We start from the raw sequence: 14,895 nt of genomic DNA on the forward strand, positions 1-14,895 counted from the left end.
AATTATCTCATAATAAAACAAATTCCAACCAATCTTTATATTTTTTATTTTTAAATAAAGAATGATTCAAAGATTAGTTAAAACCAAGGACGGAGCCAGACATTTTAATGGGAGGGGTCAAATAAATTTTTTTCTTAAGTAGGGATTAAAGTATATATATAAAGGCAAATTTTAAGTAAATTAAACATAGCCCAGTTTTGATATTTTTTTATTATTCTATTATCTTCCTCATTTTGTTAGAACGGCCCACTCTAACTAACATAATAGCTCACTAATTATTATACAAAACACATTCTGCTAAACGCAACACAAAACAAATAAAAAGTATATCTTCTAGACTTTTTTAATGCCATCTTGCTATTTTTTCCCATTTTACATTATTTTTGCCACACTTCCTTTGGAAATCGAGCTTTGTCAAGCGTGTGACTCCTCAAATTCACATCTGTCTTATTCCAATGCACTGCTTTACTAAACCCTTTTCATTTACGTTGAACAAAGTCTCTACAACTTTGTAAAGCTCCTCAGACATGTCGTTGCTACCTGTGAAATATTAAAGAAAAATGTTTTGACAATAAAACTATCGTTCCAAATGAGATAAAACCAGTTGAAGAGATGATAAAAAGGAATGGGTCAAGGGGCCAAAAAAAAAAATTATTGTTAGGAGGCTAATAGGCAAAAAAAACCTTAATTAAACTTTTGGGGTAATTACCTTTTCCCCACATGAACTACCAAAAAATGCGCGATGCCCCATGAACTATCAACTCGACCAAAAAAGAGCATCAAACTACCAACTTTACACATTTTGCCCCCTTCTGTCAGTCAGACCCGTTAACATGGACGGAATATGCCGATTTTGGATGTTAATTTTGATTAAAAGACAAAAATGCCCTCAATTGATAAAAAAAAAAATAATAAAAAACTGGTTTATTAATTTGGTTTAAATTTATTAATAAAAAATATTAAAACTAATATATTTAAAAATAAAAAACAAAAAAGAAAGAAAGAAAATGGGTTGGCTGCCGGAGGGGGTGGCAGCCACCCCCTTAGGTGGAGGGGTGGGAGTGCGAGCCACCCCTAGAGGTGGGTCCGGCCACCCTGGCCTAAGGGGTGGCCGAGCGACCACTCCAAAAAAACCTAGGGTGGTCGCGTGGCCACCCTAGAGAAAAACTGGGGTGGCTGCGCGGCCACCAGGTTGTGGGGTGGCCGTGAGCCACCCCAAAGGTGGTCGGACCCACCTCTGGGGGTGGCTCGCAGGCCACCCCCTCCGGCAGTACCATTTTCCTTCTTCTTCTTCTTCTTCTTCTTTTCTTTCTTTTTTTTTTTTTTTTCTTTTTTTTTTTTTTTTTTTAAAGTTGAGGCCGTTTAGGTCATTTTTGAAATTGAGTGAAGGTATTTAAGTATTTTCACGAGTTAGGCTAACAGAAAGGGGCAAAACATGTAACTGTGATAGTTGGATGCTCTTTTTTGGTCGAGTTGGTAGTTCATGAGGGCATCGCGCATTTTTTGGTAGTTCATGGGGGGAAAAGGTAATTACTCCTAAACTTTTTTTAACCTTAATTATTATTCTTTCCTTAAGAGAATAAGAGTTGAGGGGGGGCTGGTGGCCATGGCCCCCACTAGCCCCCCCTCTCTCTATCATTGGTTAGAACTGACACGTCAACATCTTAAAATAGTTACTAGGATAAAATTAGTTGGAGTTGCCACGTCAATATTGTGTGATAGTTATAAAATAAAATGTAATTTTTAATATTACTCTTTTTTAAAATTACATGCATTTTGAATACATATTAATTTTTTTTCTTTATTTTAGGTCCTATGCATATAAAAATTCACGAGTGATTATAAAATATAATAAAATTGAGAAAATTGAAGATGTGCTACTATTGGTTGAATTCGTGGGCTCATGTGTCCACTAGCTACCCATAACCCACTATTACAGTAATAAAAAAGAAAATGAAAAGAAAGCAAATGAAAGAGAGAGAAAAATCTATTAACCGGTCTTGTCTTTTTGTACAGTTCACGTGGCCGCGTGAGTACTTGGGCTAAGAGATTGGTGAACTCCGGTGACAGTTCTCAGGCCAAGTCCACCATAGACCTCCAGGGAACTTTTTGGTTTCACCTTGTCAGTTTGTGACTGGCCTGATCAAAGTCAACAACAAAAGCTGATTGGTTAGTCCGGCAAATTTTCTTCTCCTAATTTTTGTTTGCTTCCAAACATTATTGAATGCTGGTGCACTGAATCACCCTCCATCATTGATGTGCTTTATATAAGAGTAATGCTACTCTTTTCACACTGGTGGGAGGAGCTGATGTGGCATGACCTTGTGTAGGATACTTGAGCATTAAACCAAGAAAAAGGCCAATAACACTTTGCTATAGAGGATGATCCAACATCCACATCAATATGCATAATAGGAATTTGGGCAGTCATTTTTACATTCAGAACAAACACAAAGGCATACATTGCTTACCCTATTTATAATGTTATTGATAAATCACTGAAAGGCGTCTTCACGTGACATATATTGCTTATCCTAGAATCCAAACGCCAACTTTTATCCTGTCTGCAACAATGGTTACTTCATCAAATCCACTTCCAAAGTTCCATGTACCCCAACAAACAAAGAAACTGCATGGGCCAGAGACTTATGAACTATGAACAGAAATTTTCAAAACCTTCTTCAGTAAAGTTTCAGATTTTACATTGAATATTACATGCACTGTTTAAAATCACAAAAAAAAAAAAAAGAAAAAAAAAAAAGAGGAGAATAATTTGACATTGAAAGTACAGATGCTCAGAGAGTTTCTTCAAAATTGTGTGGGCCAAAGAATTAGGTGTCAAGTGAAAGATCACTCCCTTAGCCATGGTGCTTGAGCTGGTGTCCACTGACATAGTTCACCTTCTTTGAACCAGAGAGCTGCAGAGAAGCAAATTATGAGAGAGAGAGAGAGAGAGAGAGAGAGTTCATAAGTGTGTCCATCAAGCATTACATGATTACTAATCGCAGCTCAAAACAATAACGTGAAAAAGTAGATAATAAAGACACAAAAAAGAGTCTAGTTGACTTTTATACCTGAACTTCGGTTCTTGTATGGGTCTATATGGACATAAAAACATAAATGATACTGACAAAGACTACATGGCACTTATATGTTTCGTCATAGATAGACAATGACAAAGTCACACACACAAGCACACACATACACGTGCACAGGCACGCACACACACATACATCTATATGTGCATGTCTGTAATCTCCCAGTTATCTAATATATTATAGTCATAATGTACATCAAAATTAGGTTTAAGAACTCAAGGAAAGATCATTTTTAACCATAAGATGATATTACCTATTTCACAATTGCCATTCTCAGGGTTGTCACTCCCATGAACCACATTCCTGCCAAAAAAATTCATCATAAGACATTGTTTGTAGACAAGTAATTTGCTATCAAGAAAATAAACACTTTTTTCCAACCCACTGTGATTAAATTACACAAATTAGTGAAAGGCCAGAGATAAAAGGCCCTAACCTTCCTATTTGAACAGCAATGTCCCCTTTTATTGTGCCAGGGTCAGCTTGAAGAGGATCTGTAGACCCTGTAAGCTTACGTGCCGACGAAACAACACCAACACCCACTCAAGCCTTCAAAAATAACATCATAAATCATTTTTTTTTTCCGCAACAGCTTAATACTTGCAAAGATCTCATGCTCATTATTTACAATGTAGATGTGTTAGGGACGGAGAAGAAAGAGTAAATCGTACCATGCACACAATTGGACCTGAAGTAACGTACTCAATCAGTTTAGGGAAGAAAGACTTTGCCTTGAGATCCTTATAATGCTCCTATAACCATTAACAATACACATGATATGCATAATAATTTAAGCATCCCAAAGATGTAAAAATCAATGCTTAAGTAACCATCAAACATACATCGAATCAACACTAACTATAACAAGAGATATGAAGTTGGACAATAACAATGTTGTGCTGTTAAATGTCCATAAAACATGGAAATACAAATGGAAATTATAATGGGAGAGAGCATCCTGTCGTATTACTCCAAGGTTCATTACATCGCTTACAACTTTCTCAGCAATTAAAATGGGAGCAACATGTTCTGTTATCCTCATATGCAGGACTTCTTCAATTATTTTACATCACAACTGCTAAATGCTTTTAGTTTACAGTCCAATTCACAATAAACACATGGAAATACTGATTTGGGGCTTCTCCAAGCCAAATAATAAAGTAAGTACAAGTATCAATACTACAACAAACTTCTGCCAATTCTTTTGGGCATTGGAAGAGCTTCAAGCCAGTCAGTTTAAATCCCTTCTTCTCAAACCTTGAAATAATCTCTCCAACCTATAACAACTCAACCCAATAAGATAAATTCAGACCAGAGAGACAAATAAAATAATCTCTTATCCAATATAAAAGCTAAATACAAGACAGTGAAGAAAGCCAAGAAAAAAGGTTTGTCAGAAATTATAAAATTCCCTTAACCAAGACAAGCAATTGGGCTAAAGGCCTCAATCTATTAGAGGTATAATGTAAAATCCTAAAACTTTTTCTTCATGCTCTCTCAGTAGCCAAACATGACATAAGAGTTTCAAAAATGGCAAACAAATTATAGTAAAGCTTACGAGTCCCCATTGAACACCATCTGGTTTCACCATTATATAAGTCTCTTCAACTTGTTCCTGCACACAAAATGACACGTACAAAATGAAGTGAAAATTTTCGGGGTTCTAGTAAACTTTGCAAATACTAAAGAAAATGGGAGAAAAGCTCAATTGGGTTTCTGTAATTCGAGGCAAGAGTCAAAAAGAGAGAGGGAAGGAAGCAAACCATTGAAGCAACCAAGTGGGGAAGGAAGATACGGGTTTTGTGGGAGAGGGTTCTGGAATGGGGACGAGATGTGGAATATGAGAAAAGATGGGATTTTGAGTGGAGTGCAGCTAAGTGGAGGTCGTGGTGGAAGGTACGTAGGATAGGCTTGTGAGTGTAGGATAAGCTGCAAGTTCTATGAGCTGATAAGCGTGGAAGAGATGATGAAAGACATGGACTTCCGCCAAACAGTGCCTTAGCTTCCATTCTTCCTCTCCTCTCTCGCTAAGGCCGCTAGTGAGCCTCATGTTTGATCAAAAAGTATCATTTTAAATAAACAAAGCAGCAATTATAACTTTTATGCATAAAATATATAGGAGGTGAAAAGATAGAACAAACCAGCTAAGTGCTTCATGAGAAGCTGATCAGCATACAAAAGAAACATTTCAAAAAGGAAAAAGAAACAAAGAAATAGCAACCTAAAATTTTCTTCTTCGTTCACTTCATCTTTTTAAATGAGTAAGTAATTCATTAAAAAATAAATGCGCAAAAACACATTGGGCTTCCTGCATTTTTCAGGCACATCAGTGCCATTCCCCATTTCAGGTTAGACTCCCCATTATCCTATGATATAAAGCTCTCTCTATGAGAAAATTTATCACTTGCAAGAGGAAGAAGTGACAACAGATGAACCATATGAACCTATGCGAAGCTAAATGAGAAGCAAGAAATACGTGTAACAAATCTAAGTAGCTGGGATTCTAGGATCTCTTGAGCTAAATCAAACCGAGTTGTGTGAAAACAACATTTAAGAACTATCTTCCCAAGACTAAAAGTGATCTTATGAAGACTTGTTGTTAACCAATGTTACAATATAATTGGCTACACTCTTAGCATTCCCAATCAAACCAAACTAATCCATGCCCATGGATGACAAAACTTATTTAATAAACACTTTATTTTCTATCAATAACAAACAATCTGGTGAAGTCTTGTGCAAGGATATGAAAATAACGACTCAAAATTCCAAGTGTATACAATCTTTCTAGCCCTATAACTGCAATACCACCTTAGTAGCCAAATCGTATTCCCACCTCCACTCAAATTGACACATGTTTAAACATATGAAATTCAGCAAGCATAAATGCGTTACACCAGCTCATAAACAACTCTACAACGAAATTCCTTTTACCAAACCCTAATATAGCATGCATGTAAGCACATGACAAGAACGTTCCTTATATTCTCGGCACGGCAGTTTTGAGCAACACAAAATGCACAAATATCTAGTGATATTTACCCAACTTCCCATTCATATCTATTCAACACAAACCATATCCACCGAGTTATATATCATCCAATCAATCCACCTCCAGCTATCATTCACACAGGTACAGCAGATAAAAATAAATCACCACAAAAAATCAGAGCTAAACAAATATAAACAAAAAGCAAATACAGCGAAACTAGTAAAAGAAAAATACAAACAGAACTAACATTGCGTTTCTTACTCATGATTTCTTCATCCACTAAATTCAAAGTCAAAATCACTCACAAACTGGCTACGAAAACAAAGAGAAACTGAAATTCGGAGAGTTACAGAGACCCATCGGTACCTGAAATCAGAGATAGGGCAAAGAGCTCTGTGTGCGCTTGAAAGCAGTGTGTGTGAGAGGTCTGAGCTCCGAAGCCGGCGAAGAGGGCGCAGGATATGCAGAGATGAGTGCGCAAGATAACACGCCTCTGATTGCTCAGCCTTATCTAGCTTTCAGACTCTCTTTGATTTTAAAACGATTGGCTCCAATTTGTACGTATTATTACAGGGTTTTTTAGCTAATACAACCACTTATATATAGTGCTTAATTTATATTTTATTTTCTATTTTTAAAATTTTCTAATCACTAAATGCTATGCTAAGTAATCCCTCTAAATCACACTTATAATATTATGAGTTAACAGGAAAACTTTTGTATGGCGGTAATCCTTATTATGCTAAGTTACACTTTAAAATCACACTTATCAAGCTAAGTAATCTTTGTTATGTGATATTTACTTTTATAAAATATTGATTATTACGCGAAATTTTTTATAAAGAATTATAATAAAATTTGCGCTATTTATTTATGTTACTATTTTGAAAAGAAAAAGGATAAGGAAAAAGTAAACACAGCCATATAACCCGGTTCAACAACACTTTCTGTGAAAGTTTTAATTCTTTTTAGCAAAAAAGTTTTAATTCTCGTTGAAATGAAGAAGCTTTTGGAGTGTAAGCATCCCCAAAACTGCTATTGGAGTTGGAGGAAGCTCTTGAAATTGCGTGTTATTGCTAGAGCTTCCTCAAATTTGAAGTGGGTGATGGGAAAACTATCCACTTGTGGCTGGATAATTGGCACCCTTTTGTAACACTTTTTGAGAAATATGGTTATCGAATTATCTATGATTCTCAAAGTATAATGGATGCAAAACTTGATTATGTCCTTATAAATGGAGTTTAGTGTAAGAAACTTGCATGGTCTAAGGCTCTAGTAGACACCTGAGGTTCATCTAGGTGTTTTTGATAAGCCTATTTGAACTATTGCTTGCAAGGGTACTTATGTTAGTGCAAATACTTGGAATTTTCTAAGGAAGAAGAAGACTGAAGTAGATTGGTGGTTCCTATATGCTATTCCGAAGCATGCTTTTATTTTGTAGTTGGCTGTGAGAAATAGGTTAACTACAGGAGATTGTCTTGTGGCTTGGGGTTTCAAAGGAGATACTCAATGTATGTTTTGTAGAAATGGTACTGAAAGTCGTGATCACCTTTTCTTCATGTTGCAATTTCAATTCTCGGATTTGGGGGACTTGTATGCAACAGTGCAATGTTATGACTCTCTTCCTTGACTGGCAAAGTGTGATTAATGAATAATGCAGGAAATGGAAAGTGAAGACAATGATGGGTGTTCTTTGCAGATTGGTTCTAAGCTCTACTATTTACAGTTTATGGCGAGCTAGGGATGAAATCAATTACCATGGTCACCTGAAAATAGAGGAGCAGATCCTGAAGAAGATTTTTTGGGAGGTTCGTTCCAAGATTTCAGGCAAAGGAAAATTCAAGAAGAATAGGGAAAATGTCGGCATTTGTCAAAATTAGAATGTAGATGATACTGTACTAGTTTAATACCAGCCTTTTTGTTGGTTTCGGTTTGTTGTAACAGGGCTTGTTTTGCTCTGGTTGTGTTGTGTTGTTTGTTTTTGTGGGATGTTGTTTGTACTTTTGTTGTTTAGTCAATAATAATATTGATTCCTTATTCATAAAAAAAAAAATAAGGAAAAAAAATAAGAAGAAGAAGTAAAGAATAATAAGCATTAATAAATAATTTCAAACACAAAATATTTATTTATTTGTTTTTGTTTTTATGTCACGACATTACACTATATCAACCATAATTTTTTTTTTAAAAAAAAGAGATTATCTAAAAACTTTATCAAACCAATCACATTTATTTTTAATTTTTCTTTTTAATTATAGCGATATTGACTTTAAAATAATAATTAGTCAATTGCGGATTCCCCGTGTGAACTAATGAGCTAGAAAAAGTGTTTAGTAATGATTTGACGAGGATCATTACACTATTAATCAACTTGACAACTCGAGTGGAGAAAGTTAGAGTAGAGTAAAGGGTGTTTAGTTGATTTATCGTCAATGATTTTGATCTTTTGACAAAGTTATAACCGTTAATATCAATAACTTTGGGCCTAGTTGGTAAAATTTGTAAAATTCCTTTTCTATTTACCGTTGTGCAATTAGGTGGTTGGTGGATACGGATTGTTCAACCAACACACACACACACACATATATATACACCGGAGTTTTGTCCTTCTATACAACAATATCTAGATTAAGAAATCAGTATTTTGTAATTTGCAATTATACGTATGTCATACGACATGTTCATGCATAGGAATCATATTGTCCAACTCCAAACCACACTAATATATACTTAAAGCTTCGTTATCTTAGTATAAGATATATAGTTTCTTACACAGTTCATTATCAAGGAAATCCATTGTTCCCTAGTCCTTCCCAATCAATGGCAAGCCCTCAGAGCCGATTTTTCCTTCTAGAGGAATCAGATAGGGAGACCCCTTATCCCCTTATTTGTTACTGTTGTGTGCTGAGTGCTTTAGTGTAATGCTTTTAAGGGCATAATAGGTTGGTCATATTTCAGGGGGGTTCCAGTCTCAACTAAAGGAGTAAAGTTGAGCCACCTTTTCTTTGCTGACGATTGCCTCCTTTTTCTGCCGGGCCAATTTCCAGGAATGGGGGAACATCATGCAGTTGATCCATCAATATGAGGGGGTTTCGGGCCAAAGACTGAATTGTGAGAAGACGGCTATATTCTTCAGCAAGAACACGAGGGTGGCTTTCCGAGATCTTATAGCCTCCTTAGTTGGGGCCTCGGCTATAGGGGGTTTTGAGAGGTACCTAGGACTTCCAGCTATGGTTGGTCGTGCAAAGAAGCAGGCATTTGCCAGTATTCATAGCAGGGTGCATAAAAAATTGGAGGGCTGGAAAGAGAGGTTCCTCTCACAAGCCGGCAAGGAGATTCTTATCAAGGCTGTGGTCCAGGCCATCCCAACGTACAATATGAGTGTTTTTAAATTGTCAAAATCTCTATGTAAGTCCCTTAATTCCTTATCTAGCCGTTTTCTGGTGGGGTTCCAACCAAAATTCTCCTAAAAGTGCATGGAAGAGTTGGGACAAGCTGGGGGTTCCAAAGAGGTAGGGAGGGATGGGTTTCAGAGACCTTGAGGTCTTCAACCAAGCCCTGTTAGCCAAGCAAGGGTGGCGGTTGATTCAACACCCTAATTCATTGGTGGCTACCATCATGCGGGATAAATATTTTCGGGGGAGTGATTTCCTTATTGCAAGATTGGGGCGTAATCCTTCCTATGTCGGAGAAGCATTTTTAATGCAAGGGAGGTTCTGGAGTAGGGACTTTTCTGGAGGGTAGGGAATGGGGACAACATCTGTATATGGAGGGACAAGTGGCTCCCCAAGCCGTCTTCTTACCGGGTCCAATCACCAGTGGAGGGTTGCAGCCAGACGCTAAGGTAAGTTGCCTAATTGATCATAATTCGGGCTGCTGGAACGTTCCACTGATTCGGAGCCATTTTTTTGAGGCCGAAGCTGATACCATCTGCAGCCTGATAAGCGCCTTGGGCCAACCAGAAAAGTTGGTATGGCTGGAAAATTCCTCAGGACGTTTCTCAATTAGGAGCGTTTACCATATAGAGATGTCCAAAAGATTTGCTGCACGGGGGGAGAGTTCTAATTCACAAGAAAATTCTGAGGCATGGGGACTCATTTGGAATCTGGAGGGCCCAAGGGTGCTGAAGCATTTTGTATGGAAGTTCTGTTCGAATGCATTGCCATCAAAGGAAAATCTTTGCCGATGGAAGATAAAACAGGACCCTTTGTTGGACCACAAAGAGTGCAAACCCAAGTGTAGGTTTTCGCAAGTAATAATTCTCGGTAAGTACGAGGTCGATCCACAGGGAATGGTAGATACTAAGTAAAATTTCTATTATTGTACAAAAAAGTAAATTTAATGGATTTTTCCACTAAAAAGTAGAGCAATGGATAAATGATAAACTAAACTAAAATTAACTAAACTAAATTAATAAAAAGAAAACGCTAAGGCTTCAAGGATCCACCTAGCAATTTATTACATATTCTTGAGACATAATATAAAATAGATCAAACATGGGTTGATTAAGAATTTGATTTCATAAACATGACACAAAAAAATTAAGCACTCAAAATATTTTCGAATCATAACAAATCAAACAAAGTAAGCATTTGATATAAACAAAAATCATAATGAATCAAAATAAACTTGTATCATTAAATTACTCTCAAATAAAAAATCAACCCCAAATTTAATTAATAATATAAGAGTATCAAGAATACATAATAAAAAAATACTAGGCTTCACCCCTAGCCTTAGCTAGAGATTTAGCCGCTCAAACAATAAAACCGGTTTGGAGCCTCCATAACTGCCATCTCCTCTGGCTTTTCCCTCCTTCACTTCTTCGCTTCTTCCTCCGGGGCTCTCTTTTCTTAAGACCAAAACATGGTATTTATAGTGCTTCCGAAGTCTTTTTGGGTTTTTCTTGGTGGTCAAGCTAAGGAAAGAATCACATCTTGCATTAATTGCACAGCAGCCCGAGGATGGAAATAAATCAGATCTTGAATCCATGTGTCTTGGTAAAAATTATGGAAAGAAATCACGACATGTTAATCTGATTTGTGCTCCACACGTCCATCACTAGGTATATATGGAAAGAATATGAACTTGTGCATGGAAGGCATTTGCTTTGGAAAGAAATCTGATTGATATGGTCCCCTAGTTGTACAAATCCTTAGAACTTCCAATCCAAGTAAGAAAAAGACTCCAAATTCGCACAGAATTGCGTTCATTTATTGAGGGGCAATTTGGGCATAGTAAAAGTCCGAAATAGGAAAAATCTATTTCAGACTTATTTGTTGCATTTTTCATTAGCTTTCTAACGCCACCAAATTCAATGCAATCCGATATTTGAACCGAAAGTTATGATGAAAATAAAGTGACGTGCTCAATCTGGATTCTTTCCATAAATAAATGATTTTGCCACTTCATTCAAATCTTGGAATTTGAAGGATTATCTTCCAAAACCTTTTTGCCAATAACGTGTAGAGTTGCTGCCTCAATCTTATTTTTCAGCTTCCTTGTCAATTTCACCAAGTGGTCCAGTCGCTTGAAAGCAACAATAATTCCTACAAAAAGAAATACAATTCATTGCATTTATATCAATTTAAGCTCAAATTTAATAATTAAACATTATTCCACAATTAAGTATTAAATGCAATAATTATGACAAAACATAGTATGATAATGCTTATTTTAATAGAGAAAATATGCACTTTTAAGCACTTATCACCCTTTATGTCCCCTTTGTTCCTCTAGCACTGAGGATATTTGGCATGCACTGTGGAGCTGCCCTGCTGCGGTGGCAGTGTGGCAGGACTGTCCTCATCGTTTACAAAAGCTTTCCCTACAGGAAAGTGATGGGTTAAGGCTGTTTCAGTAGCTTTACGATTGATTGAATGATGAGGAACTACTCCTAGCTCTTACAGTGGGCCGGCACATCTGGTTGCGGCGGAACTCGATGGTTTTTGATAGGGTCACCTCCCATCCATCACAGGACTTGGAGAGCTTCAAGACTGCATGCTGCCTGCCTGCCAGACGTGAACCGATCCAAAAGGCTCGGGGACAGCCTTGGCGTAGTCCAGAAGTTGGTTTACTCAAGCTGAATTGGGATGCGGCGATTTGCAAGAGTTCCAAGACGATGGGAGTGGGGGTGGTCATCAAAGACACCCACGGGCATGTCCGGGCTTCCATGGCTCGAGTTATCCTCACATTTCTGACCCAATCAGTGCGGAGGCAATTGCTTTATGGCATGGAGTTAACCTAAGTCACGAGATGGGTTTCCAACGAGTTATCTTTGAAGGCGATTCCTTGAGGGTGGTGCAGGCTCTGAAGCAGGACTCTCCCAGTTAAAGTCCTTTCGGCCAACTGCTGGAGGATATTCGTACACGGCTTTTAGGTTTGGTTGTCTTTGAGGTTCACCATATCTATCGAGAGGCCAACCTAGTAGCTCACCATCTAGCCCGGTTGGCCATCTCCTCTTCTTTGGATCATGTTTGGGTGGAGGATTATCCTCCAGTTGTTCAACCTTTTGTTATAGCTGAGCAAGTTTCATTATGAAATGATCAATGCAACACATTTTTCCTCCAAAAAAAAAAAAAGAAAAAAAAAATATAGTTTCTGAATAATTTTGTCATGTAGGAGGGGATCTAAACACAAACTAAGCATGTTTCATATTTTTTTCATAGTCAACTTGCCACTTTCCATTGCATTAATATGTAAAAACAAATCTATTCATTAACGTATGGGCCATCAGGCCTGAAATAAACCTGATAAGACACATCTCACATGTAACACTACAAGTAAGTCAGATCCAATAAGACTCTAGGCAACGAGCGTATCAATTTCAAAAAAACAATGTTTGTAGAAGGTCATAACCAGGCCATGTGTATTTAGATAACCACGTGTACTTTAATGTCTCGATATTATTGGGACATGAGGGAACAATTGGCTAATGAAGTGGAGTCGAGTGAATCAAATTGGTTATTTCTAGACCCACTCCCTTGAAACAACCATAATGCGAGAAATACTCGATAAAAACAAAAGAGAAAATGGTTCATTCATAAAGTACATATCATTATCTCCTCAAACATCATTTTGAATTTCATTTCTTCCTCACTAAGCAAACATTAACTTAAGCATCAAAGTATGGTGTTCAATCAATTGATTCTTCACATGTGATTCTCACGTGTTTTTTTCTAAATCACATATATTTTAAATACATATCAATTTAATAAATTGAATTAAAAAAAAAAGTTTAAACTCAATTTAAAAGAAAACTTAAGCGATGGCTCCTAAAAAGTCGTGGGCTCATAACAAGTAATTGGTTTTCTTCTTGTTGGTCCTATACACATTAAAAATAATGAGTGGTTGTAGAATATATATATATATATATATATATATATAAAAAAAAAAAAAAAAAAAAAAAAAAAAAAAAAAAAAAAAGAAGAGAAAATTGAAGATCTGCCACTATGGGTTGGATTCGTGGGCTCATGTTCCCACTACCCACGGTAACCCACCCATAAACCCCACTATTACAATAATAAAAAAGAAAATGAAAAGAAATCAAATAAAAGAAAGAATAAAATCTATTTACAGGCCTTGTCTTTTTATACAGTTCACGTGACCAGTTGAGAGTACTTGGGCTAAGAATTCTGAGCCCAGGTCCACAATAGACCTCCTGGGTTGACCTTGTCACTTTGTGACTGCCCCAATCAAAGTCAACGAATAAAGCTGATTGGTTAGTCCGGCCCTGAATTTTGTCTGCTTCCAAACATTATTGAATGCCGGTGCACTGAATCACCCTCCATCATTGGTGTGCTTTATATGATGGTCAAAATTTCAAGCGCCGACTGAGCAGCTCATATAATTTAATTACACAGTGAGGGGGATTGAATTTTTTTTTTTTTTTTTTTTTTTTTTTTTTTTTTTTTTTTTTTTTTTAAGAATTGGCTTATGCAATTGACATATATTCTTAGAACATGTGATTCTCATATATATATTTTTAATAAAATAAATAAAGTATGTGATTCTTACGTGCATTATAAAAAATACATATAAAAATCACGTGATTAAAAGACATATCAATATTGAATTGAAAAAAATTCCTCTAACCAATTTTTAGAAAAAAAGTTTATCCAAACTTAATACTTTAACAAAAAGTATATAATAATTTCCATACTCATTTTTACACATAAACACTTAAAACACATTACGTTAATCAGACGCAGAACTAGGTATACCTTTGAGGGGCATTAGTTCCCCAAAAGTTTTAAAGTTTACCCTAAACTTATGTTTTTTTTTTTTTTTTTTTTCTTAATTATAAAATATTCTCTCAAAAATTAATTTTTACCCTTAATTTTTAAAATTGCCCCCATCTTTAAATGTCTAGTTCCACCCCGTCAACCAATTTTATATTTTTCCTTTTATTATTATTTTTAATTATTGGTCATTAAAAGAGATGGAAATGGATGCAGCGTTGCTCGAGCTTAGGATACCTCTCTTTTACGTCATTTGTTACGACCCTAGCATGTGTCACTATAGAAGGCTCCCACCATTTGGCCAAAAACTTAAAAAATAAAAAAGAATCTAAGTTAACTCAAATCTTAGCGGGTTGCGTGAAGTGATTCAAGAAGTTATATTCATGCCCTTTTAATAATGATGTGATTCTTAAAATTACCACTGGACTTGTGATTGATCTTTATTAAATTTTGATCAAGTAGTAATTTTAAAAGATACATCATTATTAAAATGACACAAAAAAAATACATGTATAACGTATAGAATTATTCGTTTTGTTTGTGATGGATAATTATGATTGTGTCA

General features: G+C 36.2%; 1 pseudogene; it reads right to left on the minus strand.

The window, feature by feature from the left end:
• Positions 1 to 2,801: 2,801 nt before the first annotated feature.
• On the minus strand, positions 2,802 to 5,107 carry LOC133852765 (nucleoside diphosphate kinase 2, chloroplastic-like; annotated as a pseudogene).
• Positions 5,108 to 14,895: the final 9,788 nt, after the last annotated feature.

The sequence above is a fragment of the Alnus glutinosa genome, chromosome 12 (genome assembly GCF_958979055.1).
Source record: "Alnus glutinosa chromosome 12, dhAlnGlut1.1, whole genome shotgun sequence".
NCBI lineage: Eukaryota > Viridiplantae > Streptophyta > Magnoliopsida > Fagales > Betulaceae > Alnus > Alnus glutinosa.